Source organism: Heptranchias perlo, unplaced genomic scaffold (genome assembly GCF_035084215.1).
Source record: "Heptranchias perlo isolate sHepPer1 unplaced genomic scaffold, sHepPer1.hap1 HAP1_SCAFFOLD_1329, whole genome shotgun sequence".
Taxonomy (NCBI): Eukaryota; Metazoa; Chordata; class Chondrichthyes; order Hexanchiformes; family Hexanchidae; genus Heptranchias; species Heptranchias perlo.
Genome location: NW_027138568.1, coordinates 1 through 27,715, shown reverse-complemented (window position 1 = coordinate 27,715; position 27,715 = coordinate 1). Strand labels below are relative to the sequence as shown.

The 27,715-nt window shown below is 50.5% G+C and overlaps 1 protein-coding gene across 1 annotated transcript in view; it reads right to left on the bottom strand.

Annotated features, from left to right (window-relative positions):
* LOC137308522 (mitochondrial coenzyme A diphosphatase NUDT8-like) overlaps nucleotides 1-18,448 on the bottom strand; it is a 32,842-nt gene extending 14,394 nt beyond the window's left edge. The window contains exon 1 of the mRNA XM_067977176.1: nucleotides 18,405-18,448. The gene's annotated coding sequence lies outside the window, so the exon portion shown is untranslated. The remainder of the gene's footprint in view (nucleotides 1-18,404) is intronic.
* Nucleotides 18,449-27,715: the final 9,267 nt, after the last annotated feature.

The following is a 27,715-nucleotide window of genomic DNA, read 5'->3' as shown; positions in this document are numbered from 1 at the left end:
CTGCGTGTTTCTGTGTCTGTGTGTTTCTGTGTCTGTGTGTGTTTGTGTTTCTGTGTCTGTGTGTTTCTGTGTCTGTGTGTTTCTGTGTCTGTGTGTGTTTCTGTGTCTGTGTGTGTGTGTTTCTGTGTGTCTGTGTGTGTTTCTGTGTGTCTGTGTGTGTTTCTGTGTGTCTGTGTGTGTTTCTGTGTGTCTGTGTGTGTTTCTGTGTGTCTGTGTGTGTTTCTGTGTCTGTGTATCTTTCTGTGTCTGTGTGTGTTTCTGTGTGTCTGTGTGTTTCTGTGTGTCTGTGTGTGTTTCTGTGTGTCTGTGTGTGTTTCTGTGTGTCTGTGTGTGTTTCTGTGTCTGTGTATCTTTCTGTGTCTGTGTGTGTTTCTGTGTCTGTTTGTGTTTCTGTGTCTGTTTGTGTTTCTGTGTCTGTTTGTTTCTGTGTGTGTGTTTCTGTGTCTGTTTGTGTTTCTGTGTGTCTTTCTGTGTCTGTGTGTGTTTCTGTGTGTGTTTCTGTGTCTGTGTGTGTTTCTGTGTCTGTGTGTGTTTCTGTGTCTGTTTGTTTCTGTGTGTCTGTGTGTGTGTTTCTGTGTGTCTGTGTGTGTTTCTGTGTCTGTGTGTGTTTCTGTGTCTGTGTGTTTCTGTGTCTGTGTGTTTCTGTGTCTGTGTGTCTTTCTGTGTCTGTGTGTCTTTCTGTGTCTGTGTGTCTTTCTGTGTCTGTGTGTGTGTTTCTGTGTCTGTGTGTGTGTTTCTGTGTCTGTGTGTGTTTCTGTGTGTCTGTGTTTCTGTGTGTGTTTCTGTGTCTGTGTGTGTGTGTTTCTGTGTGTTTGTGTTTGTGTGTGTGTTTGTGTGTGTGTGTTTTTCTGTGTGTCTTTCTGTGTCTGTGTGTGTTTGTGTTTCTGTGTCTGTGTGTTTCTGTGTCTGTGTGTTTCTGTGTCTGTGTGTTTCTGTGTCTGTGTGTTTCTGTGTCTGTGTGTGTTTCTGTGTCTGTGTGTGTTTCTGTGTCTGTGTGTGTGTTTCTGTGTCTGTGTGTGTTTCTGTGTGTCTGTGTCTGTGTGTGTGTTTCTGTGTGTCTGTGTGTGTTTCTGTGTGTCTGTGTGTGTTTCTGTGTCTGTGTATCTTTCTGTGTCTGTGTGTGTTTCTGTGTGTCTGTGTGTGTTTCTGTGTGTCTGTGTGTGTTTCTGTGTCTGTGTATCTTTCTGTGTCTGTGTGTGTTTCTGTGTCTGTGTATCTTTCTGTGTCTGTGTGTGTTTCTGTGTCTGTGTGTGTTTCTGTGTGTCTGTGTGTGTTTCTGTGTCTGTGTATCTTTCTGTGTCTGTGTGTGTTTCTGTGTCTGTTTGTGTTTCTGTGTCTGTTTGTTTCTGTGTGTCTGTTTCTGTGTCTGTTTGTGTTTCTGTGTGTCTTTCTGTGTCTGTGTGTGTTTCTGTGTGTGTTTCTGTGTCTGTGTGTGTTTCTGTGTCTGTGTGTGTTTCTGTGTCTGTTTGTTTCTGTGTGTCTGTGTGTTTCTGTGTCTGTGTGTGTTTCTGTGTCTGTGTGTGTTTCCGTGTCTCTGTGTGTTTCTGTGTCTGTGTGTGTTTCCGTGTCTGTGTGTGTTTCCGTGTCTCTGTGTGTTTCCGTGTCTGTGTGTGTTTCCGTGTCTGTGTGTGTTTCTGTGTGTCTGTGTGTGTGTTTCTGTGTGTCTGTGTGTGTTTCTGTGTGTCTGTGTGTGTTTCTGTGTGTCTGTGTGTGTTTCTGTGTCTGTGTGTGTGTGTGTTTCTGTGTGTCTTTCTATGTGTGTGTGTTTCTGTGTCTGTTTCTGTGTGTCTGTGTGTGTTTCTGTGTGTCTGTGTGTGTTTCTGTGTGTCTGTGTGTGTTTCTGTGTGTCTGTGTGTGTTTCTGTGTCTGTGTGTGTGTGTGTTTCTGTGTGTCTTTCTATGTGTGTGTGTTTCTGTGTCTGTTTCTGTGTGTCTGTGTGTGTTTCTGTGTGTCTGTGTGTGTTTCTCTGTGTCTGTGTGTGTTTCTGTGCGTCGGTGTGTTTTTCTGTGCGTCTGTGTGTGTTTCTGTGTGTCTGTGTGTGTTTCTGTGTCTGTGTATCTTTCTGTGTCTGTGTGTGTTTCTGTGTCTGTTTGTGTTTCTGTGTCTGTTTGTGTTTCTGTGTCTGTTTGTGTTTCTGTGTCTGTTTGTGTTTCTGTGTCTGTTTGTTTCTGTGTGTTTCTGTGTCTGTTTGTGTTTCTGTGTCTGTTTGTGTTTCTGTGTCTGTTTGTTTCTGTGTGTCTGTGTGTGTCTTTCTGTGTCTGTGTGTGTTTCTGTGTGTCTTTCTGTGTCTGTGTGTGTTTCTGTGTCTGTGTGTGTTTCTGTGTCTGTGTGTGTTTCTGTGTCTGTTTGTTTCTGTGTGTCTGTGTGTGTTTCTGTGTCTGTGTGTGTTTCTGTGTCTGTGTGTTTCTGTGTCTGTGTGTTTCTGTGTCTGTGTGTCTTTCTGTGTCTGTGTGTCTTTCTGTGTCTGTGTGTGTTTCTGTGTGTCTGTGTGTGTTTCTGTGTGTCTGTGTGTGTTTCTGTGTGTGTTTCTGTGTCTGTGTATCTTTCTGTGTCTGTGTGTGTTTCTGTGTCTGTGTGTGTTTCTGTGTCTGTTTGTGTTTCTGTGTGTCTTTCTGTGTCTGTGTGTGTTTCTTTCTGTGTCTGTGTGTGTTTCTGTGTGTGTTTCTGTGTCTGTATGTGTTTCTGTGTCTGTGTGTGTTTCTGTGTCTGTGTGTCTTTCTGTGTCTGTGTGTTTCTGTGTCTGTGTGTGTGTTTCTGTGTCTGTGTGTGTTTCTGTGTGTGTGTGTGTTTCTGTGTCTGTGTGTCTTTCTGTGTCTGTGTGTCTTTCTGTGTCTGTGTGTCTTTCTGTGTCTGTGTGTCTTTCTGTGTCTGTGTGTCTTTCTGTGTCTGTGTGTGTGTTTCTGTGTCTGTGTGTGTGTTTCTGTGTCTGTGTGTGTTTCTGTGTGTCTGTGTTTCTGTGTGTGTGTGTTTCTGTGTGTGTTTCTGTGTCTGTGTGTGTGTGTTTCTGTGTGTTTGTGTTTGTGTGTGTGTTTGTGTGTGTTTGTGTGTGTGTGTGTTTGTGTGTGTGTGTCTTTCTGTGTGTCTTTCTGTGTCTGTGTTTCTGTGTGTCTGTGTCTGCGTGTTTCTGTGTCTGTGTGTTTCTGTGTCTGTGTGTTTCTGTGTCTGTGTGTGTTTGTGTTTCTGTGTCTGTGTGTTTCTGTGTCTGTGTGTTTCTGTGTCTGTGTGTTTCTGTGTCTGTGTGTGTTTCTGTGTCTGTGTGTGTGTGTTTCTGTGTGTCTGTGTGTGTTTCTGTGTGTCTGTGTGTGTTTCTGTGTGTCTGTGTGTGTTTCTGTGTCTGTGTGTGTGTTTCTGTGTGTCTGTGTGTGTTTCTGTGTGTCTGTGTGTGTTTCTGTGTCTGTGTATCTTTCTGTGTCTGTGTGTGTTTCTGTGTGTCTGTGTGTTTCTGTGTGTCTGTGTGTGTTTCTGTGTGTCTGTGTGTGTTTCTGTGTGTCTGTGTGTGTTTCTGTGTCTGTGTATCTTTCTGTGTCTGTGTGTGTTTCTGTGTCTGTTTGTGTTTCTGTGTCTGTTTGTGTTTCTGTGTCTGTTTGTTTCTGTGTGTGTGTTTCTGTGTCTGTTTGTGTTTCTGTGTGTCTTTCTGTGTCTGTGTGTGTTTCTGTGTGTGTTTCTGTGTCTGTGTGTGTTTCTGTGTCTGTGTGTGTTTCTGTGTCTGTTTGTTTCTGTGTGTCTGTGTGTGTGTTTCTGTGTGTCTGTGTGTGTTTCTGTGTCTGTGTGTGTTTCTGTGTCTGTGTGTTTCTGTGTCTGTGTGTTTCTGTGTCTGTGTGTCTTTCTGTGTCTGTGTGTCTTTCTGTGTCTGTGTGTCTTTCTGTGTCTGTGTGTGTGTTTCTGTGTCTGTGTGTGTGTTTCTGTGTCTGTGTGTGTGTTTCTGTGTCTGTGTGTGTTTCTGTGTGTCTGTGTTTCTGTGTGTGTTTCTGTGTCTGTGTGTGTGTGTTTCTGTGTGTTTGTGTTTGTGTGTGTGTTTGTGTGTGTTTGTGTGTGTGTGTTTTTCTGTGTGTCTTTCTGTGTCTGTGTGTGTTTGTGTTTCTGTGTCTGTGTGTTTCTGTGTCTGTGTGTTTCTGTGTCTGTGTGTTTCTGTGTCTGTGTGTGTTTCTGTGTCTGTGTGTGTTTCTGTGTCTGTGTGTGTGTTTCTGTGTCTGTGTGTGTTTCTGTGTGTCTGTGTCTGTGTGTGTGTTTCTGTGTGTCTGTGTGTGTTTCTGTGTGTCTGTGTGTGTTTCTGTGTCTGTGTATCTTTCTGTGTCTGTGTGTGTTTCTGTGTGTCTGTGTGTGTTTCTGTGTGTCTGTGTGTGTTTCTGTGTCTGTGTATCTTTCTGTGTCTGTGTGTGTTTCTGTGTCTGTGTATCTTTCTGTGTCTGTGTGTGTTTCTGTGTCTGTTTGTGTTTCTGTGTCTGTTTGTGTTTCTGTGTCTGTTTGTTTCTGTGTGTGTGTTTCTGTGTCTGTTTGTGTTTCTGTGTGTCTTTCTGTGTCTGTGTGTGTTTCTGTGTGTGTTTCTGTGTCTGTGTGTGTTTCTGTGTCTGTGTGTGTTTCTGTGTCTGTTTGTTTCTGTGTGTCTGTGTGTGTGTTTCTGTGTGTCTGTGTGTGTTTCTGTGTCTGTGTGTGTTTCTGTGTCTGTGTGTTTCTGTGTCTGTGTGTTTCTGTGTCTGTGTGTCTTTCTGTGTCTGTGTGTCTTTCTGTGTCTGTGTGTCTTTCTGTGTCTGTGTGTGTGTTTCTGTGTCTGTGTGTGTGTTTCTGTGTCTGTGTGTGTGTTTCTGTGTCTGTGTGTGTTTCTGTGTGTCTGTGTTTCTGTGTGTGTTTCTGTGTCTGTGTGTGTGTGTTTCTGTGTGTTTGTGTTTGTGTGTGTGTTTGTGTGTGTTTGTGTGTGTGTGTTTTTCTGTGTGTCTTTCTGTGTCTGTGTGTGTTTGTGTTTCTGTGTCTGTGTGTTTCTGTGTCTGTGTGTTTCTGTGTCTGTGTGTTTCTGTGTCTGTGTGTGTTTCTGTGTCTGTGTGTGTTTCTGTGTCTGTGTGTGTGTTTCTGTGTCTGTGTGTGTTTCTGTGTGTCTGTGTCTGTGTGTGTGTTTCTGTGTGTCTGTGTGTGTTTCTGTGTGTCTGTGTGTGTTTCTGTGTCTGTGTATCTTTCTGTGTCTGTGTGTGTTTCTGTGTGTCTGTGTGTGTTTCTGTGTGTCTGTGTGTGTTTCTGTGTCTGTGTATCTTTCTGTGTCTGTGTGTGTTTCTGTGTCTGTGTATCTTTCTGTGTCTGTGTGTGTTTCTGTGTCTGTGTGTGTTTCTGTGTGTCTGTGTGTGTTTCTGTGTCTGTGTATCTTTCTGTGTCTGTGTGTGTTTCTGTGTCTGTTTGTGTTTCTGTGTCTGTTTGTTTCTGTGTGTCTGTTTCTGTGTCTGTTTGTGTTTCTGTGTGTCTTTCTGTGTCTGTGTGTGTTTCTGTGTGTGTTTCTGTGTCTGTGTGTGTTTCTGTGTCTGTGTGTGTTTCTGTGTCTGTGTGTGTTTCTGTGTCTGTTTGTTTCTGTGTGTCTGTGTGTGTGTTTCTGTGTGTCTGTGTTTCTGTGTGTCTGTGTTTCTGTGTCTGTGTGTTTCTGTGTCTGTGTGTCTTTCTGTGTCTGTGTGTGTTTCTGTGTCTGTGTGTGTTTCTGTGTCTGTTTGTTTCTGTGTGTCTGTGTGTGTGTTTCTGTGTGTCTGTGTTTCTGTGTGTCTGTGTTTCTGTGTCTGTGTGTTTCTGTGTCTGTGTGTCTTTCTGTGTCTGTGTGTCTGTCTGTGTGTGTTTCTGTGTGTGTTTCTGTGTCTGTGTATCTTTCTGTGTCTGTGTGTGTTTCTGTGTCTGTTTGTGTTTCTGTGTGTCTTTCTGTGTCTGTGTGTGTTTCTGTGTCTGTGTGTGTTTCTGTGTCTGTGTGTGTTTCTGTGTCTGTTTGTTTCTGTGTGTCTGTGTGTGTTTCTGTGTCTGTGTGTGTTTCTGTGTCTGTGTGTTTCTGTGTCTGTGTGTTTCTGTGTCTGTGTGTCTTTCTGTGTCTGTGTGTCTTTCTGTGTCTGTGTGTGTTTCTGTGTGTCTGTGTGTGTTTCTGTGTGTCTGTGTGTGTTTCTGTGTGTGTTTCTGTGTCTGTGTATCTTTCTGTGTCTGTGTGTGTTTCTGTGTCTGTGTGTGTTTCTGTGTCTGTTTGTGTTTCTGTGTGTCTTTCTGTGTCTGTGTGTGTTTCTTTCTGTGTCTGTGTGTGTTTCTGTGTGTGTTTCTGTGTCTGTATGTGTTTCTGTGTCTGTGTGTGTTTCTGTGTCTGTGTGTCTTTCTGTGTCTGTGTGTTTCTGTGTCTGTGTGTGTGTTTCTGTGTCTGTGTGTGTTTCTGTGTGTGTGTGTGTTTCTGTGTCTGTGTGTCTTTCTGTGTCTGTGTGTCTTTCTGTGTCTGTGTGTCTTTCTGTGTCTGTGTGTCTTTCTGTGTCTGTGTGTCTTTCTGTGTCTGTGTGTGTGTTTCTGTGTCTGTGTGTGTGTTTCTGTGTCTGTGTGTGTTTCTGTGTGTCTGTGTTTCTGTGTGTGTGTGTTTCTGTGTGTGTTTCTGTGTCTGTGTGTGTGTGTTTCTGTGTGTTTGTGTTTGTGTGTGTGTTTGTGTGTGTTTGTGTGTGTGTGTGTTTGTGTGTGTGTGTCTTTCTGTGTGTCTTTCTGTGTCTGTGTTTCTGTGTGTCTGTGTCTGCGTGTTTCTGTGTCTGTGTGTTTCTGTGTCTGTGTGTTTCTGTGTCTGTGTGTTTCTGTGTCTGTGTGTGTTTGTGTTTCTGTGTCTGTGTGTTTCTGTGTCTGTGTGTTTCTGTGTCTGTGTGTTTCTGTGTCTGTGTGTGTTTCTGTGTCTGTGTGTGTGTGTTTCTGTGTGTCTGTGTGTGTTTCTGTGTGTCTGTGTGTGTTTCTGTGTGTCTGTGTGTGTTTCTGTGTCTGTGTTTCTGTGTGTCTGTGTGTGTTTCTGTGTGTCTGTGTGTGTTTCTGTGTCTGTGTATCTTTCTGTGTCTGTGTGTGTTTCTGTGTGTCTGTGTGTTTCTGTGTGTCTGTGTGTGTTTCTGTGTGTCTGTGTGTGTTTCTGTGTGTCTGTGTGTGTTTCTGTGTCTGTGTATCTTTCTGTGTCTGTGTGTGTTTCTGTGTCTGTTTGTGTTTCTGTGTCTGTTTGTGTTTCTGTGTCTGTTTGTTTCTGTGTGTGTGTTTCTGTGTCTGTTTGTGTTTCTGTGTGTCTTTCTGTGTCTGTGTGTGTTTCTGTGTGTGTTTCTGTGTCTGTGTGTGTTTCTGTGTCTGTGTGTGTTTCTGTGTCTGTTTGTTTCTGTGTGTCTGTGTGTGTGTTTCTGTGTGTGTTTCTGTGTCTGTGTGTGTTTCTGTGTCTGTGTGTTTCTGTGTCTGTGTGTTTCTGTGTCTGTGTGTCTTTCTGTGTCTGTGTGTCTTTCTGTGTCTGTGTGTCTTTCTGTGTCTGTGTGTCTTTCTGTGTCTGTGTGTGTGTTTCTGTGTCTGTGTGTGTGTTTCTGTGTCTGTGTGTGTGTTTCTGTGTCTGTGTGTGTTTCTGTGTGTCTGTGTTTCTGTGTGTGTTTCTGTGTCTGTGTGTGTGTGTTTCTGTGTGTTTGTGTTTGTGTGTGTGTTTGTGTGTGTTTGTGTGTGTGTGTTTTTCTGTGTGTCTTTCTGTGTCTGTGTGTGTTTGTGTTTCTGTGTCTGTGTGTTTCTGTGTCTGTGTGTTTCTGTGTCTGTGTGTTTCTGTGTCTGTGTGTGTTTCTGTGTCTGTGTGTGTTTCTGTGTCTGTGTGTGTGTTTCTGTGTCTGTGTGTGTTTCTGTGTGTCTGTGTCTGTGTGTGTGTTTCTGTGTGTCTGTGTGTGTTTCTGTGTGTCTGTGTGTGTTTCTGTGTCTGTGTATCTTTCTGTGTCTGTGTGTGTTTCTGTGTGTCTGTGTGTGTTTCTGTGTGTCTGTGTGTGTTTCTGTGTCTGTGTATCTTTCTGTGTCTGTTTGTGTTTCTGTGTCTGTGTATCTTTCTGTGTCTGTGTGTGTTTCTGTGTCTGTGTGTGTTTCTGTGTGTCTGTGTGTGTTTCTGTGTCTGTGTATCTTTCTGTGTCTGTGTGTGTTTCTGTGTCTGTTTGTGTTTCTGTGTCTGTTTGTTTCTGTGTGTGTGTTTCTGTGTCTGTTTGTGTTTCTGTGTGTCTTTCTGTGTCTGTGTGTGTTTCTGTGTGTGTTTCTGTGTCTGTGTGTGTTTCTGTGTCTGTGTGTGTTTCTGTGTCTGTTTGTTTCTGTGTGTCTGTGTGTGTGTTTCTGTGTGTGTTTCTGTGTCTGTGTGTGTTTCTGTGTCTGTGTGTTTCTGTGTCTGTGTGTTTCTGTGTCTGTGTGTCTTTCTGTGTCTGTGTGTCTTTCTGTGTCTGTGTGTCTTTCTGTGTCTGTGTGTCTTTCTGTGTCTGTGTGTGTGTTTCTGTGTCTGTGTGTGTGTTTCTGTGTCTGTGTGTGTGTTTCTGTGTCTGTGTGTGTTTCTGTGTGTCTGTGTTTCTGTGTGTGTTTCTGTGTCTGTGTGTGTGTGTTTCTGTGTGTTTGTGTTTGTGTGTGTGTTTGTGTGTGTTTGTGTGTGTGTGTTTTTCTGTGTGTCTTTCTGTGTCTGTGTGTGTTTGTGTTTCTGTGTCTGTGTGTTTCTGTGTCTGTGTGTTTCTGTGTCTGTGTGTTTCTGTGTCTGTGTGTGTTTCTGTGTCTGTGTGTGTTTCTGTGTCTGTGTGTGTGTTTCTGTGTCTGTGTGTGTTTCTGTGTGTCTGTGTCTGTGTGTGTGTTTCTGTGTGTCTGTGTGTGTTTCTGTGTGTCTGTGTGTGTTTCTGTGTCTGTGTATCTTTCTGTGTCTGTGTGTGTTTCTGTGTGTCTGTGTGTGTTTCTGTGTGTCTGTGTGTGTTTCTGTGTCTGTGTATCTTTCTGTGTCTGTTTGTGTTTCTGTGTCTGTGTATCTTTCTGTGTCTGTGTGTGTTTCTGTGTCTGTGTGTGTTTCTGTGTGTCTGTGTGTGTTTCTGTGTCTGTGTATCTTTCTGTGTCTGTGTGTGTTTCTGTGTCTGTTTGTGTTTCTGTGTCTGTTTGTTTCTGTGTGTCTGTTTCTGTGTCTGTTTGTGTTTCTGTGTGTCTTTCTGTGTCTGTGTGTGTTTCTGTGTGTGTTTCTGTGTCTGTGTGTGTTTCTGTGTCTGTGTGTGTTTCTGTGTCTGTTTGTTTCTGTGTGTCTGTGTGTGTGTTTCTGTGTGTCTGTGTTTCTGTGTGTCTGTGTTTCTGTGTCTGTGTGTTTCTGTGTCTGTGTGTCTTTCTGTGTCTGTGTGTGTTTCTGTGTCTGTGTGTGTTTCTGTGTCTGTTTGTTTCTGTGTGTCTGTGTGTGTGTTTCTGTGTGTCTGTGTTTCTGTGTGTCTGTGTTTCTGTGTCTGTGTGTTTCTGTGTCTGTGTGTCTTTCTGTGTCTGTGTGTCTGTCTGTGTGTGTTTCTGTGTGTGTTTCTGTGTCTGTGTATCTTTCTGTGTCTGTGTGTGTTTCTGTGTCTGTTTGTGTTTCTGTGTCTGTTTGTGTTTCTGTGTCTGTTTGTTTCTGTGTGTCTGTGTGTGTGTTTCTGTGTCTGTGTGTGTTTCTGTGTCTGTGTGTGTTTCTGTGTCTGTGTGTGTTTCTGTGTCTGTTTGTTTCTGTGTTTCTGTGTCTGTGTGTGTTTCTGTGTCTGTGTGTGTTTCTGTGTCTGTGTGTCTTTCTGTGTCTGTGTGTGTTTCTGTGTGTCTGTCTGTGTGTCTGTGTGTGTTTCTGTGTGTGTTTCTGTGTCTGTGTATCTTTCTGTGTCTGTGTTTGTTTCTGTGTCTGTTTGTGTTTCTGTGTCTGTTTGTGTTTCTGTGTCTGTTTGTGTTTCTGTGTCTGTGTGTGTTTCTGTGTCTGTGTGTGTTTCTGTGTCTGTTTGTGTTTCTGTGTGTCTTTCTGTGTCTGTGTGTGTTTCTGTGTGTGTTTCTGTGTCTGTGTGTGTTTCTGTGTCTGTGTGTTTCTGTGTGTCTGTGTGTGTGTTTCTGTGTGTCTGTGTGTGTTTCTGTGTCTGTGTGTGTTTCTGTGTCTGTGTGTGTTTCTGTGTCTGTGTGTCTTTCTGTGTCTGTGTGTCTTTCTGTGTCTGTGTGTCTTTCTGTGTCTGTGTGTCTTTCTGTGTCTGTGTGTGTGTTTCTGTGTCTGTGTGTGTGTTTCTGTGTCTGTGTGTGTTTCTGTGTGTCTGTGTTTCTGTGTGTGTTTCTGTGTCTGTGTGTGTGTGTTTCTGTGTGTTTGTGTTTGTGTGTGTGTTTGTGTGTGTGTGTGTTTCTGTGTCTGTGTGTTTTTCTGTGTCTGTGTGTGTTTCTGTGTCTGTGTGTGTTTCTGTGTCTGTGTGTCTTTCTGTGTCTGTGTGTGTTTCTGTGTGTCTGTCTGTGTGTCTGTGTGTGTTTCTGTGTGTGTTTCTGTGTCTGTGTATCTTTCTGTGTCTGTGTTTGTTTCTGTGTCTGTTTGTGTTTCTGTGTCTGTTTGTGTTTCTGTGTCTGTTTGTGTTTCTGTGTCTGTGTGTGTTTCTGTGTCTGTGTGTGTTTCTGTGTCTGTTTGTGTTTCTGTGTGTCTTTCTGTGTCTGTGTGTGTTTCTGTGTGTGTTTCTGTGTCTGTGTGTGTTTCTGTGTCTGTGTGTTTCTGTGTGTCTGTGTGTGTGTTTCTGTGTGTCTGTGTGTGTTTCTGTGTCTGTGTGTGTTTCTGTGTCTGTGTGTTTCTGTGTCTGTGTGTCTTTCTGTGTCTGTGTGTCTTTCTGTGTCTGTGTGTCTTTCTGTGTCTGTGTGTCTTTCTGTGTCTGTGTGTCTTTCTGTGTCTGTGTGTGTGTTTCTGTGTCTGTGTGTGTGTTTCTGTGTCTGTGTGTGTTTCTGTGTGTCTGTGTTTCTGTGTGTGTTTCTGTGTCTGTGTGTGTGTGTTTCTGTGTGTTTGTGTTTGTGTGTGTGTTTGTGTGTGTGTGTGTTTCTGTGTCTATGTGTGTTTGTGTTTCTGTGTCTGTGTGTTTCTGTGTCTGTGTGTTTCTGTGTCTGTGTGTTTCTGTGTCTGTGTGTGCTTCAGTGTCTGTGCTTGCTTGTGTGTCTGAGACTGTGTGTGCGTGTCTGTCTGTGCCTGTCTCTGTAGGTGTGTGTGTGTCTGTGAGTGTGTGTGTCTGTGAGAGTGTGTTTGTGTGCCTGTCTCTGTGGGTGTGTGTATCTGTCTGTGAGTGTGTATGTCTGTGTGGCTGTCTATGTATTAGTTCGTGTGTCTGTGAGTGTGTGTGTGTGTCTGTATGTCTGTGCGTGTGCCTGTCTCTGTGGGTATGTGTGTCTCTGTGTGTGTCTCTGTGTCTCTCTGTGAGTGTGTGTGTGTCTGTGTGCGTGTCTGTGTGTGTGTGTCTGTATGTGAGTGTGTGTGTCTCTCTGTGAGTGTGTGTGTGTCTGTGTGCGTGTCTGTGTGTGTGTGTCTGTATGTGAGTGTGTGTGTCTCTCTGTGAGTGTGTGTGTCTCTCTGTGAGTGTGTGTGTCTCTGTGTCTGTCTGTGTGTGTGTCTGTCTGTATGTGAGTGTGTGTGTGTCCCTGTGAGTGTGTGTCTCTCTGTGTGTGCGTGTCTGCGTGTCTCTGTGTGCGTGTCTGTGTGTGTGTCTGTATGAGTGTGTGTGTCTCTCTGTGAGTGTGTGTCTCTCTGTGTGTGCGTGTCTGCGTGTCTCTGTGTGCGTGTCTGTATGAGTGTGCGTGTCTCTGTGAGTGTGTGTGTCTCTGTGTGTGTGTGTCTGTATGTGAGTGTGCGTGTCTCTGTGTCTGTCTGTGTGTGAGTGTGTGTGTGTGTGTGTGTGTGTGTGAGTCTCTGTGTCTGTCTGTCTGAGTGTGAGTGTGTGTCTCTGTGTCTGTCTGTGTGTGTGTCTCTGTGTCTGTCTGTGTGTGTGTCTCTGTGTCTGTCTGTGTGTGAGTCTCTGTGTCTGTCTGTGTGTGTGTGTTTGTGTGAGTGTGTGTGTCTCTGTGTCTGTGTGTGTGTGTGTGTGTGTGTGAGTGTGTCTCTGTGTCTGTCTGTGTGTGTGTCTGTGTGTGTGTGTGTGTCTCTGTGTCTGTCTGTGTGTGTGTGTGTGTGTGAGTGTGTGTCTCTGTGTCTGTCTGTGTGTGTGTGTCTCTGTGTCTGTCTGTGTGTGTGTGTGTGAGAGTGTGTGTGTCTCTGTGTCTGTCTGTGTGTGTGTGTGTGTCTCTGTGTCTGTGTGTCTCTGTGTCTGTCTGTGTGTGTGTGTGTGTGTCTCTGTGTCTGTCTGTGTGTGTGTGTGTGTGTGAGTGTGTGTGTCTGTCTGTGTGTGTCTCTGTGTGTGTGTGTGTGAGTGTGTGTGTCTGTCTGTGTGTGTGTGTGTGTGTGTCTCTCTCTGTGAGTGTGTGTGTCTCTCTGTGTCTGCGTGTCTCTCTGTGCGTGTGTGTCCATGTGAACACTCCGAGTCTCGGTTTAACATGTACCCCAGCGTGGGGTCTGCACCTTCAGGAGAGGCAGTGTTGGAGGGACTGAACAGTCTACTCCTTCCGTTAGCTGTGAGGGGAGAGGGGGTTCAGGGAGTGAACCCCCCACCGTGCGCCTGACGCAGAGTGCCAGCGAGCGAACCAGAGACACGCACCTGACGTCTCCCTTGTGCCTCCCCTTCAGCTTGCTGGAACGCAGAGTGAGGAGGAGGGAGGGCTCCCCGTGGACGAAGCAGAGGGGGACCAGTACCCCAGCAACCCCATCCCTCACCCTGCCCCCCAGCTCCGCTCGGCACCTCCTCTCGCTGGCCTCCGACAGGCAGGTGCGGAGGGCCGCGGGACTGGGGAGTCCGCCACGACCCCCCGCCTCCTCCTCCTCCTCCTCCTTCCCCCCTCGGGCCGAGGACCTCCTCGCCCACAGCGTGAGACGGGCCCGCCCTCAGGGGCAAGGGGCTGGGCGCAGGCGAGCATGGCGAGGGGCGAGAGATCGGGGTCACGCCACCCTCCTGAAAACAAACAAGAGAAAAGAGCAAATCAGAACCTTCCATTCTGTTCCCCCCCCCCCCCACCTCCCAATCACAACCCATCTCGCAAGGGATCTGAGCGCTCGTTCCCGCTCCCTTGACCCCGATCTTCAAACCCGGACCCCAGATCGGCGGGATGCTCGACTGTGGGGGGCATCGCGGCTGTGCACCGATCCTGTCCAATCAGGCTGGATTGGGGTGGGGACGGAACACCAACAGCCCACTGCTCTGGAACGCTGGGGAGCAGCGATGCAGCAGACCCGTTAGGCCTGGGCAAGTGTACTGTCGGACCGGGGTGAGGGAGGGGCGCTGAGGGACCTGGTGAGGGACGGGGTGAGGAACCGGGTGAGGGGCTGGGTGAAGGGAGTGAGGGACTGGGTGAGGGGGGTGAGGGACTGGGTGAAGGGGGGTGAGGGACTGGGTGAGGGGGGTGAGGGACGGGGTGAGGGACTGGGTGAGGGACTGGGAGAGGGGGGTGAGGGACTGGAGAGGGGGGTGAGGGAGGGATGGACTGGGGGAGGGGAGCGAGGGAGGGACTGGGGGAGGGGAGCGAGGGAGGGACTGGGTGAGGGGAGGGAGGGAAGGACTGGGTGAGGGGAGGGAGGGAGGGACTGGGTGAGGGGAGGGAGGGAGGGACTGGGTGAGGGGAGGGAGGGAGGGACTGGGTGAGGGGAGGGAGGGAGGGACTGGGTGAGGGGAGGGAGGGAGGGACTGGGTGAGGGGAGGGACTGGGTGAGGGGAGGGAGGGAGGGACTGGGTGAGGGGAGGGAGGGAGGGACTGGGTGAGGGGAGGGAGGGAGGGACTGGGTGAGGGGAGGGAGGGAGGGACAGGGGGAGGGATTGGGTGAGGGGAGGGAGGGAGGGACTGGGTGAGGGGAGGGAGGGAGGGACTGGGTGAGGGGGAGGGAGGGAGGGACTGGGTGAGGGGAGGGACTGGGTGAGGGGGAGGGACTGGGTGAGGGGAGGGACTGGGTGAGAGGAGGGACTGGGTGAGGGGTGAGGGGAGGGACTGGGTGAGGGGGTGAGGGGGGGTAGGGACTGGGTGAGGGAGGGAGGGACTGGGTGAGGGAGGGAGGGAGGGAGGGACTGGGTGAGGGAGGGAGGGAGGGAGGGAGGGACTGGGTGAGGGAGGGAGGGAGGGAGGGAGGGACTGGGTGAGGGAGGGAGGGAGGGACTGGGTGAGGGAGGGAGGGACTGGGTGAGGGAGGGCGGGAGGGACTGGGTGAGGGAGGGAGGGGAGGAGGGACTGGGTGAGGGAGGGGGAGGAGGGACTGGGTGAGGGAGGAGGGACTGGGTGAGGGAGGGGGGAGGAGGGACTGGGTGAGGGGGGGGGAGAGGAGGGACTGGGTGAGGGGCGGGAGAGGAGGGACTGGGTGAGGGGCGGGAGAGGAGGGACTGGGTGAGGGGGGCGGAGAGGAGGGACTGGGTGAGGGGCGGGAGAGGAGGGACTGGGTGAGGGGCGGGAGAGGAGGGACTGGGTGAGGGGCGGGAGAGGAGGGACTGGGGTGAGGGGCGGGAGAGGAGGGACTGGGTGAGGGGGGGGGGAGAGGAGGGGACTGGGTGAGGGGCGGGAGAGGAGGGACTGGGTGAGGGGGGGGGGGAGGAGGGACTGGGTGAGGGGGGGGAGAGGAGGGACTGGGTGAGGGGCGGGAGAGGAGGGACTGGGTGAGGAGCGGGAGAGGAGGGACTGGGTGAAGGGGGGGGAGGAGGGACTGGGTGAGGGGCGGGAGAGGAGGGACTGGGTGAGGGGCGGGAGAGGAGGGACTGGGTGAGGGGCGGGAGAGGAGGGACTGGGTGAGGGGGGGGAGGAGGGACTGGGTGAGGGAGGAGGGACTGGGTGAGGGAGGAGGGAGGGAGGGGGAGGGACTGGGTGAGGGAGGGAGGGTTTGAGGTGAGGGAGTGAGGAGTGAGGTGATTATTGGGGATATTGAGTGAGTGAGGAGTGAGTGATGAGGGAGTGAGGTGATTATTGGGGATATTGAGGGAGTAAGTGATGAGGGAGTAAGGTGATTATTGGGGATATTGAGGGAGTGAGTGATGAGGGAGTGAGGTGATTATTGGGGATATTGAGGGAGTGAGTGATGAGGGAGTGAGGTGATTATTGGGGATATGGAGGAGTGAGTGATGAGGGAGTGAGGTGATTATTGGGGATATGGAGGAGTGAGTGATGAGGGAGTGAGTGAGGTGATTATTGGGGATATTGAGGAGTGAGTGATGAGGGAGTGAGTGAGGTGATTATTGGGGATATTGAGGAGTGAGTGATGAGGGAGTGAGTGAGGTGATTATTGGGGATATTGAGGAGTGAGTGATGAGGGAGTGAGGTGATTATTGGGGATATTGAGGAGTGAGTGATGAGGGAGTGAGTGAGGTGATTATTGGGGATATTGAGGAGTGAGTGATGAGGGAGTGAGTGAGGTGATTATTGGGGATATTGAGGAGTGAGCGATGAGGGAGTGAGTGAGGTGATTATTGGGGATATTGAGGAGTGAGTGATGAGGGAGTGAGGTGATTATTGGGGATATTGAGGGAGTGAGTGATGAGGGAGTGAGGTGATTATTGGGGATATTGAGGGAGTGAGTGATGAGGGAGTGAGGTGATTATTGGGGATATTGAGGGAGTGAGTGATGAGGGAGTGAGGTGATTATTGGGGATATTGAGGAGTGAGTGATGAGGGAGTGAGTGAGGTGATTATTGGGGATATTGAGGAGTGAGTGATGAGGGAGTGAGTGAGGTGATTATTGGGGATATTGAGGGAGTGAGTGATGAGGGAGTGAGGTGATTATTGGGGATATTGAGGAGTGAGTGATGAGGGAGTGAGGTGATTATTGGGGATATTGAGGGAGTGAGTGATGAGGGAGTGAGTGAGGTGATTATTGGGGATATTGAGGAGTAAGTGATGAGGGAGTGAGGTGATTATTGGGGATATTGAGTGAGTGATGAGGGAGTGAGTGAGGTGATTATTGGGAATATTGAGGAGTGAGTGATGAGGGAGTGAGTGAGGTGATTGTTGGGGATATTGAGGAGTGAGTGATGAGGGGAGTGAGGTGATTATTGGGGATATTGAGGAGTGAGTGATGAGGGAGTGAGGTGATTATTGGGGATATTGAGGAGTGAGTGATGAGGGAGTGAGGTGATTATTGGGGATATTGAGGGAGTGAGTGATGAGGGAGTGAGTGAGGTGATTATTGGGGATATTGAGGAGTAAGTGATGAGGGAGTGAGGTGATTATTGGGGATATTGAGGAGTGAGTGATGAGGGAGTGAGTGAGGTGATTGTTGGGGATATTGAGGAGTGAGGAGTGATGAGGGAGTGAGTGAGGTGATTGTTGGGGATATTGAGGAGTGAGTGATGAGGGAGTGAGTGAGGTGATTATTGGGGATATTGAGGAGTGAGTGATGAGGGAGTGAGTGAGGTGATTGTTGGGGATATTGAGGAGTGATGAGGGAGTGAGTGAGGTGATTGTTGGGGATATTGAGGAGTGAGTGATGAGGGAGTGAGTGAGGTGATTATTGGGGATATTGAGGAGTGAGTGATGAGGGAGTGAGTGAGGTGATTGTTGGGGATATTGAGGAGTGAGGAGTGAGGGATGAGGGAGTGAGTGAGGTGATTATTGGGGATATTGAGGAGTGAGTGATGAGGGAGTGAGTGAGGTGATTATTGGGGATATTGAGGAGTGAGTGATGAGGGAGTGAGTGAGGTGATTATTGGGGATATTGAGGAGTGAGTGATGAGGGGAGTGAGGTGATTATTGGGGATATTGAGGAGTGAGTGATGAGGGAGTGAGGTGATTATTGAGGATATTGAGGAGTGAGTGATGAGGGAGTGAGTGAGGTGATTATTGGGGATATTGAGGGAGTGAGTGATGAGGGGAGTGAGGTGATTATTGGGGATATTGAGGAGTGAGTGATGAGGGAGTGAGGCGATTATTGGGGATATTGAGGAGTGAGTGATGAGGGAGTGAGTGAGGTGATTATTGGGGATATTGAGGAGTGAGTGATGAGGGAGTGAGTGAGGTGATTATTGGGGATATTGAGGAGTGAGTGATGAGGGAGTGAGTGAGGTGATTATTGGGGATATTGAGGAGTGAGTGATGAGGGGAGTGAGGTGATTATTGGGGATATTGAGGAGTGAGTGATGAGGGAGTGAGTGAGGTGATTATTGGGGATATTGAGGGAGTGAGTGATGAGGGAGTGAGGTGATTATTGGGGATATTGAGGAGTGAGTGATGAGGGAGTGAGTGAGGTGATTATTGGGGATATTGAGGGAGTGAGTGATGAGGGAGTGAGGTGATTATTGGGGATATTGAGGAGTGAGTGATGAGGGAGTGAGGCGATTATTGGGGATATTGAGGAGTGAGTGATGAGGGAGTGAGTGAGGTGATTATTGGGGATATTGAGGAGTGAGTGATGAGGGAGTGAGTGAGGTGATTATTGGGGATATTGAGGGAGTGAGTGATGAGGGAGTGAGTGAGGTGATTATTGGGGATATTGAGGAGTGAGTGATGAGGGAGTGAGTGAGGTGATTATTGGGGATATTGAGGGAGTGAGTGAGGTGATTATTGGGGATATTGAGGAGTGAGTGATGAGGGAGTGAGTGAGGTGATTATTGGGGATATTGAGGAGTGAGTGATGAGGGAGTGAGTGAGGTGATTATTGGGGATATTGAGGAGTGAGTGATGAGGGAGTGAGTGAGGTGATTATTGGGGATATTGAGGGAGTGAGTGAGGTGATTATTGGGGATATTGAGGAGTGAGTGATGAGGGAGTGAGTGAGGTGATTATTGGGGATATTGAGGAGTGAGTGATGAGGGAGTGAGTGAGGTGATTATTGGGGATATTGAGGGAGTGAGTGATGAGGGAGTGAGGTGATTATTGGGGATATTGAGGAGTGAGTGATGAGGGAGTGAGTGAGGTGATTATTGGGGATATTGAGGAGTGAGTGATGAGGGAGTGAGTGAGGTGATTATTGCGGATATTGAGGAGTGAGTGATGAGGGAGTGAGTGAGGTGATTATTGGGGATATTGAGGAGTGAGTGATGAGGGAGTGAGTGAGGTGATTATTGGGGATATTGAGGAGTGAGTGATGAGGGAGTGAGTGAGGTGATTATTGGGGATATTGAGGAGTGAGTGATGAGGGAGTGAGTGAGGTGATTATTGGGGATATTGAGGAGTGAGTGAGGTGATTATTGGGGATGTTGAGGAGTGAGTGAGGTGATTATTGGGGATATTGAGGAGTGAGTGATGAGGGAGTGAGGTGATTATTGGGGATATTGAGGAGTGAGTGAGGTGATTATTGGGGATATTGAGGGTGATCTATTGATTATTTAATGATTATATTTGAGATTATTGCCTCTTTAATCAGTCTCTCCCTCCTCCTCCCTCCTCCCCCTCGGCCCCTCACTCCTTACCCGGCTCTTCCAGATACTCGACTCAGGCTCCACGCAGCTCCTCCAGCCGCCTAGGCCGCTCCGTATCCGGGCAACGCGCGGGGCGGGGCCTGTCTTGAAGGGGCGGAGTCCTGGGGTGAAGGGGCGGGGCCTGTCTTGAAGGGGTGGAGTCCTCGGGAGAAGGGGCGGGGCCTGTCTTGAGTGGGCGGGCCCTCGGTTGAAGGGGCGGAGTCCCAGGGTGAGTGGGCGGGCCCTCGGTTGAAGGGGCGGAGTCCCGGGGTGAGTGGGCGGGCCCTCGGTTGAAGGGGCGGAGTCCCGACGGAACAATCGCCGCCACCGCCCGCAGACGTCGCAGTTCAGAAAGAGGGGGAGGGGGAGGGGAAGAGAGAGAGGGGGGAAGGAGAGAGGGGGGGAAGGAAGAGAGAGAGGGAGAGGGGGGGGGAAGGAAGAGAGAGAGAGAGGGGGGCAGAGAGAGAGAGAGGGGGGCAGAGAGAGGGAGAGGGGGGCAGAGAGAGGGAGGGGGGGGCAGAGAGAGGGAGGGGGGGGCAGAGAGAGGGAGAGGGGGGCAGAGAGAGGGAGGGGGGGGCAGAGAGAGGGAGGGGGGGGCAGAGAGAGAGGGGGGGGAAGGAAGAGAGAGGGAGAGGGGGAAGAGAGAGGGAGAGGGGGAAGAGAGAGGGAGAGGGGGGCAGAGGGAGAGAGGGAGAAGAGAGAGGGGGGGGAAGAGAGAGAGGGAGCGAGACAGTGAGAGAGATCGAGACAGGGGACGGGGAGAGAGAGAGATCGAGACAGAGAGAGATCGAGACAGGGAGAGATCGAGACAGGGAGAGAGAGAGAGATCGAGACAGGGAGAGAGAGAGAGATCGAGACAGGGAGAGAGGGAGAGAGATCGAGACGGGGAGAGAGAGAGAGATCGAGACAGGGAGAGAGAGAGAGATCGAGACAGGGAGAGAGGGAGAGAGATCGAGACGGGGAGAGAGCGAGAGATCGAGACAGGGAGAGAGAGAGAGATCGAGACAGGGAGAGAGAGAGAGAGATCGAGACAGGGAGAGAGAGAGAGATCGAGACAGGGAGAGAGAGAGAGATCGAGACAGGGAGATCGACAGTTCCGACGGGCCACAGCAAAAAATCGCATAGACCTCCTCAGGAGACTAACACGGGACGCAACCAACAGAGTACCCTTTGTCGTCCAGTACTTCCCCGGAGCGGAGAAACTACGCCATGTTCTCCGCAGCCTTCAACATGTCATCAATGAGGACAAACACCTCGCTATGGCCATCCCCACACCTCCACTACTCGCCTTTAAACAGCCACCCAACCTCAAACAGACCATCGTTCGCAGCAAACTACCCAGCTTTCAAGAGAACAGCGTCCACGACGCCACACAACCCTGCCACGGTAACCTCTGCAAGACATGCCAGATCATCGACACAGATACCACCATCACACGAGATGACACCACCCACCAGGTGCATGGTTCATACTCCTGTGACTCGGCCAACGTTGTCTACCTCATACGTTGCAGGAAAGGATGCCCCAGAGCATGGTACATTGGCGAGACCATGCAGACGCTGCGACAACGGATGAACGGACACCGCGCAACAATCGCCAAACAGGAGGGTTCCCTCCCAGTCGGGGAACACTTCAGCAGTCATGGACATTCATCCACCGACCTTCGGGTAAGCGTACTCCAAGGCGGCCTTCGAGACACACGACAACGCAAAATCGTCGAGCAGAAATTGATAGCCAAGTTCCGCACCCATGAGGACGGCCTCAACCGGGACCTTGGGTTCATGTCACGCTACACGTTACCCCACCAGCGAACAAATGTTATCTGTTTTTAATATAATGGGTCATCTGCTGGCTCTCTCTGCCTTCCGGATGTTTCTGCCTCTCTCTCTGTTTTTTTTTCTCCTTTTTTTTCTCTGTTTTTTTCCCTGTTTGTTTTTTTGTTGAATGTGTATTCGGGGGTTCTGCAGATGACACCTCTCTGTCTGAACACGGTGATTGCCTTGGCAACGGGCAGTTGCAGAGGCAGTCTGTAAACACCATGTATTATTCAATATGTATAAATGCGTAGGCTTCAAGGAGATCTTGAAACATTTACCTGAGGAAGGAGAAAATCTCCGAAAGCTTGTGAATTTAAAATAAAATTGCTGGACTATAACTTGGTGTTGTAAAATTGTTTACAATTGTCAACCCCAGTCCATCACCGGCATCTCCACATCATGACTACCATCGACACCACAAACTGCCGGCTCACAGTGGAAAGGATATCCAAGAAGATCGCGCATTTAGACACAGACATCAAGTTTTTACAGAGCTGCAAGAAAGCAGACAAGATCCCGAAAGGACTCCAGATCACGAACCCACTCAAGTCCACATACAACTCGGATTACGCTGAGAGACTCTGCCGCCGTACCTCTCGCACACTCCGCAACCATCTCATACACCAACTCTACAGCAGACGCCACAACCTCGAAACCAAGATAGAGTCCATACTCTCAACCTGTACTCAGGACACAGCAGACCAGCTACGTTATACCGCCAAACAGACGAGGCAACGGAACTACGCTGCCTACATGAAAACCAAGAGCAGGAAGCTTGAGAAACTCGGCATCACCACCAGCAACGACCAAGCTTCCCCTGGTACCACGGTTGCAACCACAGGGAAGTCTATTGTCAATTTATCCGACCACACCCTTCAACCAGACGAAATCGAAGTTCTCAGCCGAGGGCTCAATTTCTGCCCCACTACCAAAATGGACCCCACTAGTCTCGCGGCGGACACAGAGGAATTCATCAGGAGAATGAGGCTCCGGGAATTCTACCACAAACCCCAAGATTTCAGCAGCGAACCCAATGAGACAATCGACGATCCGGAACAGCAGACAGAGGGATCCGCGGTACAGCAACCGAAGAGGAAAGAGTCAAACTGGACTCCTCCGGAGGGTCGCTGCCCTCAGCTGGACATGTATGCTCAAGCTGTCAGGAAATGCGTCAATGCCAGATTCATCAGCCGCACTCAGAAGACAGTCCAGAATGTCACCCGAGCACAACGCAACGCCATCAACGCTCTCAAGACCAACCGCAACATCGTCATCAAACCAGCGGACAAAGGAGGAGCCATAGTCATACAGAACAGAACAGACTATTGCAAAGAAGCATACCGACAACTGGACAACCAGGAACACTACAGACGGTTACCCGCAGATCCGACCAAAGAACACACCCACCAGCTCAACAAACTGATCAAGACCTTCGATCCAGACCTTCAAAACATCCTACGCATTCTCATCCCACGTAATCCCCGCGTGGGAGACTTCTACTGCCTCCCAAAGATACACAAAGCCAACACACCCGGACGTCCCATCGTATCAGGCAACGGAACCCTGTGTGAGAACCTCTCTGGATACATCGAGGGCATCCTGAAACCCATCGTACAGGGAACCCCCAGCTTCTGTCGCGACACTACAGACTTCCTACAAAAACTCAGTACCCACGGACCAGTTGAACCAGGAACACTTCTCACCACGATGGACGTCTCGGCACTATACACCAGTATCCCCCACGATGACGGCATCGCTGCGACAGCATCAATACTCAACACCAACAACAGCCAATCTCCGGAAGCCATCCTACAACTCATCCGCTTCATCCTGGATCACAATGTCTTCACCTTCGATAACCAGTTCTTTACCCAAACACACGGAACAGCCATGGGGACCAAATTCGCACCCCAATACGCCAACATTTTCATGCACAAGTTCGAGCAGGACTTCTTCACTGCACAAGACCTCCAACCAACACTATACACCAGATACATCGACGACATTTTCTTTCTATGGACCCACGGCAAGGAATCACTAAAGAGACTACACGATAACATCAACAAGTTCCATCCCACCATCAAACTCACCATGGACTACTCCTCAGAATCAGTTTCTTTCTTGGACACACGAATCTCCATCAAAGACGGGCACCTCAGCACCTCACTCTACCGCAAGCCCACGGACAACCTCACGATGCTCCACTTTTCCAGCTTCCACCCTAACCACGTCAAAGAGGCCATCCCCTATGGACAGGCCCTGCGAATACACAGGGTCTGCTCAGACGAGGAGGAACGCGATGGACACCTACAGACGCTGAAAGACGCCCTAGTAAGAACGGGATATGACGCTCGACTCATCGATCGACAGTTCCGACGGGCCACAGCAAAAAATCGCATAGACCTCCTCAGGAGACTAACACGGGACGCAACCAACAGAGTACCCTTTGTCGTCCAGTACTTCCCCGGAGCGGAGAAACTACGCCATGTTCTCCGCAGCCTTCAACATGTCATCAATGAGGACAAACACCTCGCTATGGCCATCCCCACACCTCCACTACTCGCCTTTAAACAGCCACCCAACCTCAAACAGACCATCGTTCGCAGCAAACTACCCAGCTTTCAAGAGAACAGCGTCCACGACGCCACACAACCCTGCCACGGTAACCTCTGCAAGACATGCCAGATCATCGACACAGATACCACCATCACACGAGATGACACCACCCACCAGGTGCATGGTTCATACTCCTGTGACTCGGCCAACGTTGTCTACCTCATACGTTGCAGGAAAGGATGCCCCAGAGCATGGTACATTGGCGAGACCATGCAGACGCTGCGACAACGGATGAACGGACACCGCGCAACAATCGCCAAACAGGAGGGTTCCCTCCCAGTCGGGGAACACTTCAGCAGTCATGGACATTCATCCACCGACCTTCGGGTAAGCGTACTCCAAGGCGGCCTTCGAGACACACGACAACGCAAAATCGTCGAGCAGAAATTGATAGCCAAGTTCCGCACCCATGAGGACGGCCTCAACCGGGACCTTGGGTTCATGTCACGCTACACGTTACCCCACCAGCGAACAAATGTTATCTGTTTTTAATATAATGGGTCATCTGCTGGCTCTCTCTGCCTTCCGGATGTTTCTGCCTCTCTCTCTGTTTTTTTTTCTCCTTTTTTTTCTCTGTTTTTTTCCCTGTTTGTTTTTTTGTTGAATGTGTATTCGGGGGTTCTGCAGATGACACCTCTCTGTCTGAACACGGTGATTGCCTTGGCAACGGGCAGTTGCAGAGGCAGTCTGTAAACACCATGTATTATTCAATATGTATAAATGCGTAGGCTTCAAGGAGATCTTGAAACATTTACCTGAGGAAGGAGAAAATCTCCGAAAGCTTGTGAATTTAAAATAAAATTGCTGGACTATAACTTGGTGTTGTAAAATTGTTTACAATTGTCAACCCCAGTCCATCACCGGCATCTCCACATCGAGACAGGGAGAGAGAGAGAGATCGAGACAGTGAGAGAGCGAGAGAGATCGAGACAGGGAGAGAGAGAGAGATCGAGACAGGGAGAGAGAGAGAGATCGAGACAGGGAGAGAGAGAGAGAGATCGAGACAGGGAGAGAGAGAGAGATCGAGACAGGGAGAGAGAGAGAGATCGAGACAGGGAGAGAGAGAGAGATCGAGACAGGGAGAGAGAGAGAGATCGAGACAGTGAGAGAGCGAGAGAGATCGAGACAGGGAGAGAGAGAGAGATCGAGACAGGGAGAGAGAGAGAGATCGAGACAGGGAGAGAGAGAGAGAGATCGAGACAGGGAGAGAGAGAGAGAGATCGAGACAGGGAGAGAGAGAGAGATCGAGACAGGGAGAGAGCGAGAGATCGAGACAGGGAGAGAGCGAGAGATCGAGACAGGGAGAGATCGAGACAGGGAGAGAGAGAGAGATCGAGACAGGGAGAGAGAGAGAGATCGAGACAGGGAGAGATCGAGACAGGGAGAGAGAGAGAGATCGAGACAGGGAGAGAGCGAGAGAGATCGAGACAGGGAGAGAGAGAGATCGAGACAGGGAGAGAGAGAGAGAGATCGAGACAGGGAGAGAGAGAGAGATCGAGACAGGGAGAGAGCGAGAGATCGAGAGAGAGAGATCGAGACAGGGAGAGAGCGAGAGATCGAGACAGGGAGAGAGAGAGAGAGATCGAGACAGGGAGAGAGCGAGAGATCGAGACAGGGAGAGAGAGAGAGATCGAGACAGGGAGAGAGAGAGAGAGATCGAGACAGGGAGAGAGCGAGAGATCGAGACAGTGAGAGAGCGAGAGATCGAGACAGGGAGAGATCGAGACAGGGAGAGATCGAGACAGGGAGAGATCGAGACAGGGAGAGAGCGAGAGATCGAGACAGTGAGAGAGAGAGAGATCGAGACAGTGAGAGAGAGAGAGATCGAGACAGGGAGAGAGAGAGAGCGAGATCGAGACGGAGAGAGAGAGCGAGATCGAGACGGGGAGAGAGAGAGAGCGAGATCGAGACGGGGAGAGAGAGAGAGCGAGATCGAGACGGGGAGAGAGAGAGAGAGAGAGATCGAGACAGGGAGAGAGCGAGAGATCGAGACAGGGAGAGAGCGAGAGAGCGAGATCGAGACGGGGAGAGAGAGAGAGCGAGATCGAGACGGGGAGAGAGAGAGAGCGAGATCGAGACGGGGAGAGAGAGAGAGCGAGATCGAGACGGGGAGAGAGAGAGAGCGAGATCGAGACGGGGAGAGAGAGAGAGCGAGATCGAGACGGGGAGAGAGAGAGAGATCGAGACAGGGAGAGAGCGAGAGATCGAGACAGGGAGAGAGCGAGAGAGCGAGATCGAGACGGGGAGAGAGAGAGAGCGAGATCGAGACGGGGAGAGAGAGAGAGCGAGATCGAGACGGGGAGAGAGAGAGAGAGCGAGATCGAGACGGGGAGAGAGCGAGAGATCGAGACAGGGAGAGAGAGAGAGATCGAGACAGGGAGAGAGCGAGAGATCGAGACAGGGAGAGAGCGAGAGATCGAGACGGGGAGAGAGGGAGAGATCGAGACGGGGAGAGAGCGAGAGATCGAGACGGGGAGAGAGCGAGAGATCGAGACGGGGAGAGAGCGAGAGATCGAGACGGGGAGAGAGCGAGAGATCGAGACGGGGAGAGAGCGAGAGAGATCGAGACAGGGAGAGAGCGAGAGATCGAGACAGGGAGAGAGCGAGAGATCGAGACAGGGAGAGAGCGAGAGATCGAGACAGGGAGAGAGCGAGAGATCGAGACAGGGAGAGAGCGAGAGATCGAGACAGGGAGAGAGCGAGAGATCGAGACGGGGAGAGAGAGAGAGATCGAGACGGGGAGAGAGCGAGAGATCGAGACGGGGAGAGAGCGAGAGATCGAGACGGGGAGAGAGCGAGAGATCGAGACGGGGAGAGAGCGAGAGATCGAGACGGGGAGAGAGCGAGAGATCGAGACGGGGAGAGAGCGAGAGATCGAGACGGGGAGAGAGCGAGAGATCGAGACGGGGAGAGAGCGAGAGATCGAGACGGGGAGAGAGCGAGAGATCGAGACGGGGAGAGAGCGAGAGATCGAGACGGGGAGAGAGCGAGAGATCGAGACGGGGAGAGAGAGAGAGATCGAGACGGGGAGAGAGCGAGAGATCGAGACTGGGAGAGAGAGAGAGATCGAGACAGGGAGAGAGCGAGAGATCGAGACAGGGAGAGAGCGAGAGATCGAGACAGGGAGAGAGCGAGAGATCGAGACAGGGAGAGAGCGAGAGATCGAGACGGAGAGAGCGAGAGATCGAGACGGAGAGAGCGAGAGATCGAGACAGGGAGAGAGCGAGAGATCGAGACAGGGAGAGAGCGAGAGATCGAGACAGGGAGAGAGCGAGAGATCGAGACAGGGAGAGAGCGAGAGATCGAGACAGGGAGAGAGCGAGAGATCGAGACAGGGAGAGAGCGAGAGATCGAGACAGGGAGAGAGCGAGAGATCGAGACAGGGAGAGAGAGAGAGATCGAGACGGGGAGAGAGCGAGAGAGATCGAGACGGGGAGAGAGAGAGAGAGCGAGATCGAGACGGGGAGAGAGCGAGAGAGGGAGAGAGCGAGAGATCGAGACAGGGAGAGAGCGAGAGATCGAGACAGGGAGAGAGCGAGAGATCGAGACAGGGAGAGAGCGAGAGATCGAGACAGGGAGAGAGCGAGAGATCGAGACAGGGAGAGAGCGAGAGATCGAGACAGGGAGAGAGCGAGAGATCGAGACAGGGAGAGAGCGAGAGATCGAGACAGGGAGAGAGCGAGAGATCGAGACAGGGAGAGAGCGAGAGATCGAGACAGGGAGAGAGCGAGAGATCGAGACAGGGAGAGAGCGAGAGATCGAGACAGGGAGAGAGAGAGAGATCGAGACAGGGAGAGAGAGAGAGATCGAGACAGGGAGAGAGAGAGAGATCGAGACAGGGAGAGAGAGAGAGATCGAGACAGGGAGAGAGCGAGAGATCGAGACAGGGAGAGAGCGAGAGATCGAGACAGGGAGAGAGCGAGAGAGCGAGAGATCGAGACAGAGAGAGATCGAGACAGGGAGAGATCGAGACAGGGAGAGATCGAGACAGGGAGAGATCGAGACAGGGAGAGATCGAGACAGGGAGAGAGCGAGACGGAGAGCGAGAGGAGAGAGCGAGAGATCGAGACAGGAGAGAGATCGAGACAGGGAGAGATCGAGACAGGAGAGATCGAGACAGGGAGAGATCGAGACGACGAGAGCAGGAGAGAGCGAGATCGAGACAGGGGAGAGAGAGAGCGAGAGATCGAGACAGGGGAGAGAGAGAGAGAGCGAGACAGGGAGAGAGCGAGAGATCGAGACAGGGAGAGAGCGAGAGATCGAGACAGGGAGAGAGCGAGAGATCGAGACAGGGAGAGAGCGAGAGATCGAGACAGGGAGAGGAGCGAGAGATCGAGACAGGGAGAGAGCGAGAGATCGAGACAGGGAGAGAGCGAGAGAGATCGAGACAGGGAGAGAGCGAGAGATCGAGACAGGGAGAGAGCGAGAGATCGAGACAGGGAGAGAGCGAGAGATCGAGACAGGGAGAGAGCGAGAGATCGAGACAGGGAGAGAGCGAGAGATCGAGACAGGGAGAGAGCGAGAGATCGAGACAGGGAGAGAGCGAGAGATCGAGACAGGGAGAGATCGAGACAGGGAGAGAGCGAGAGATCGAGACAGGGAGAGAGCGAGAGATCGAGACAGGGAGAGAGCGAGAGATCGAGACAGGGAGAGAGCGAGAGATCGAGACAGGGAGAGAGCGAGAGATCGAGACAGGGAGAGAGCGAGAGATCGAGACAGGGAGAGAGCGAGAGATCGAGACAGGGAGAGAGCGAGACGGGGAGAGAGCAAGAGATCGAGACGGGGAGAGAGCGAGAGATCGAGACGGGGAGAGAGCGAGAGATCGAGACGGGGAGAGAGCGAGAGATCGAGACGGGGAGAGAGCGAGAGATCGAGACGGGGAGAGAGCGA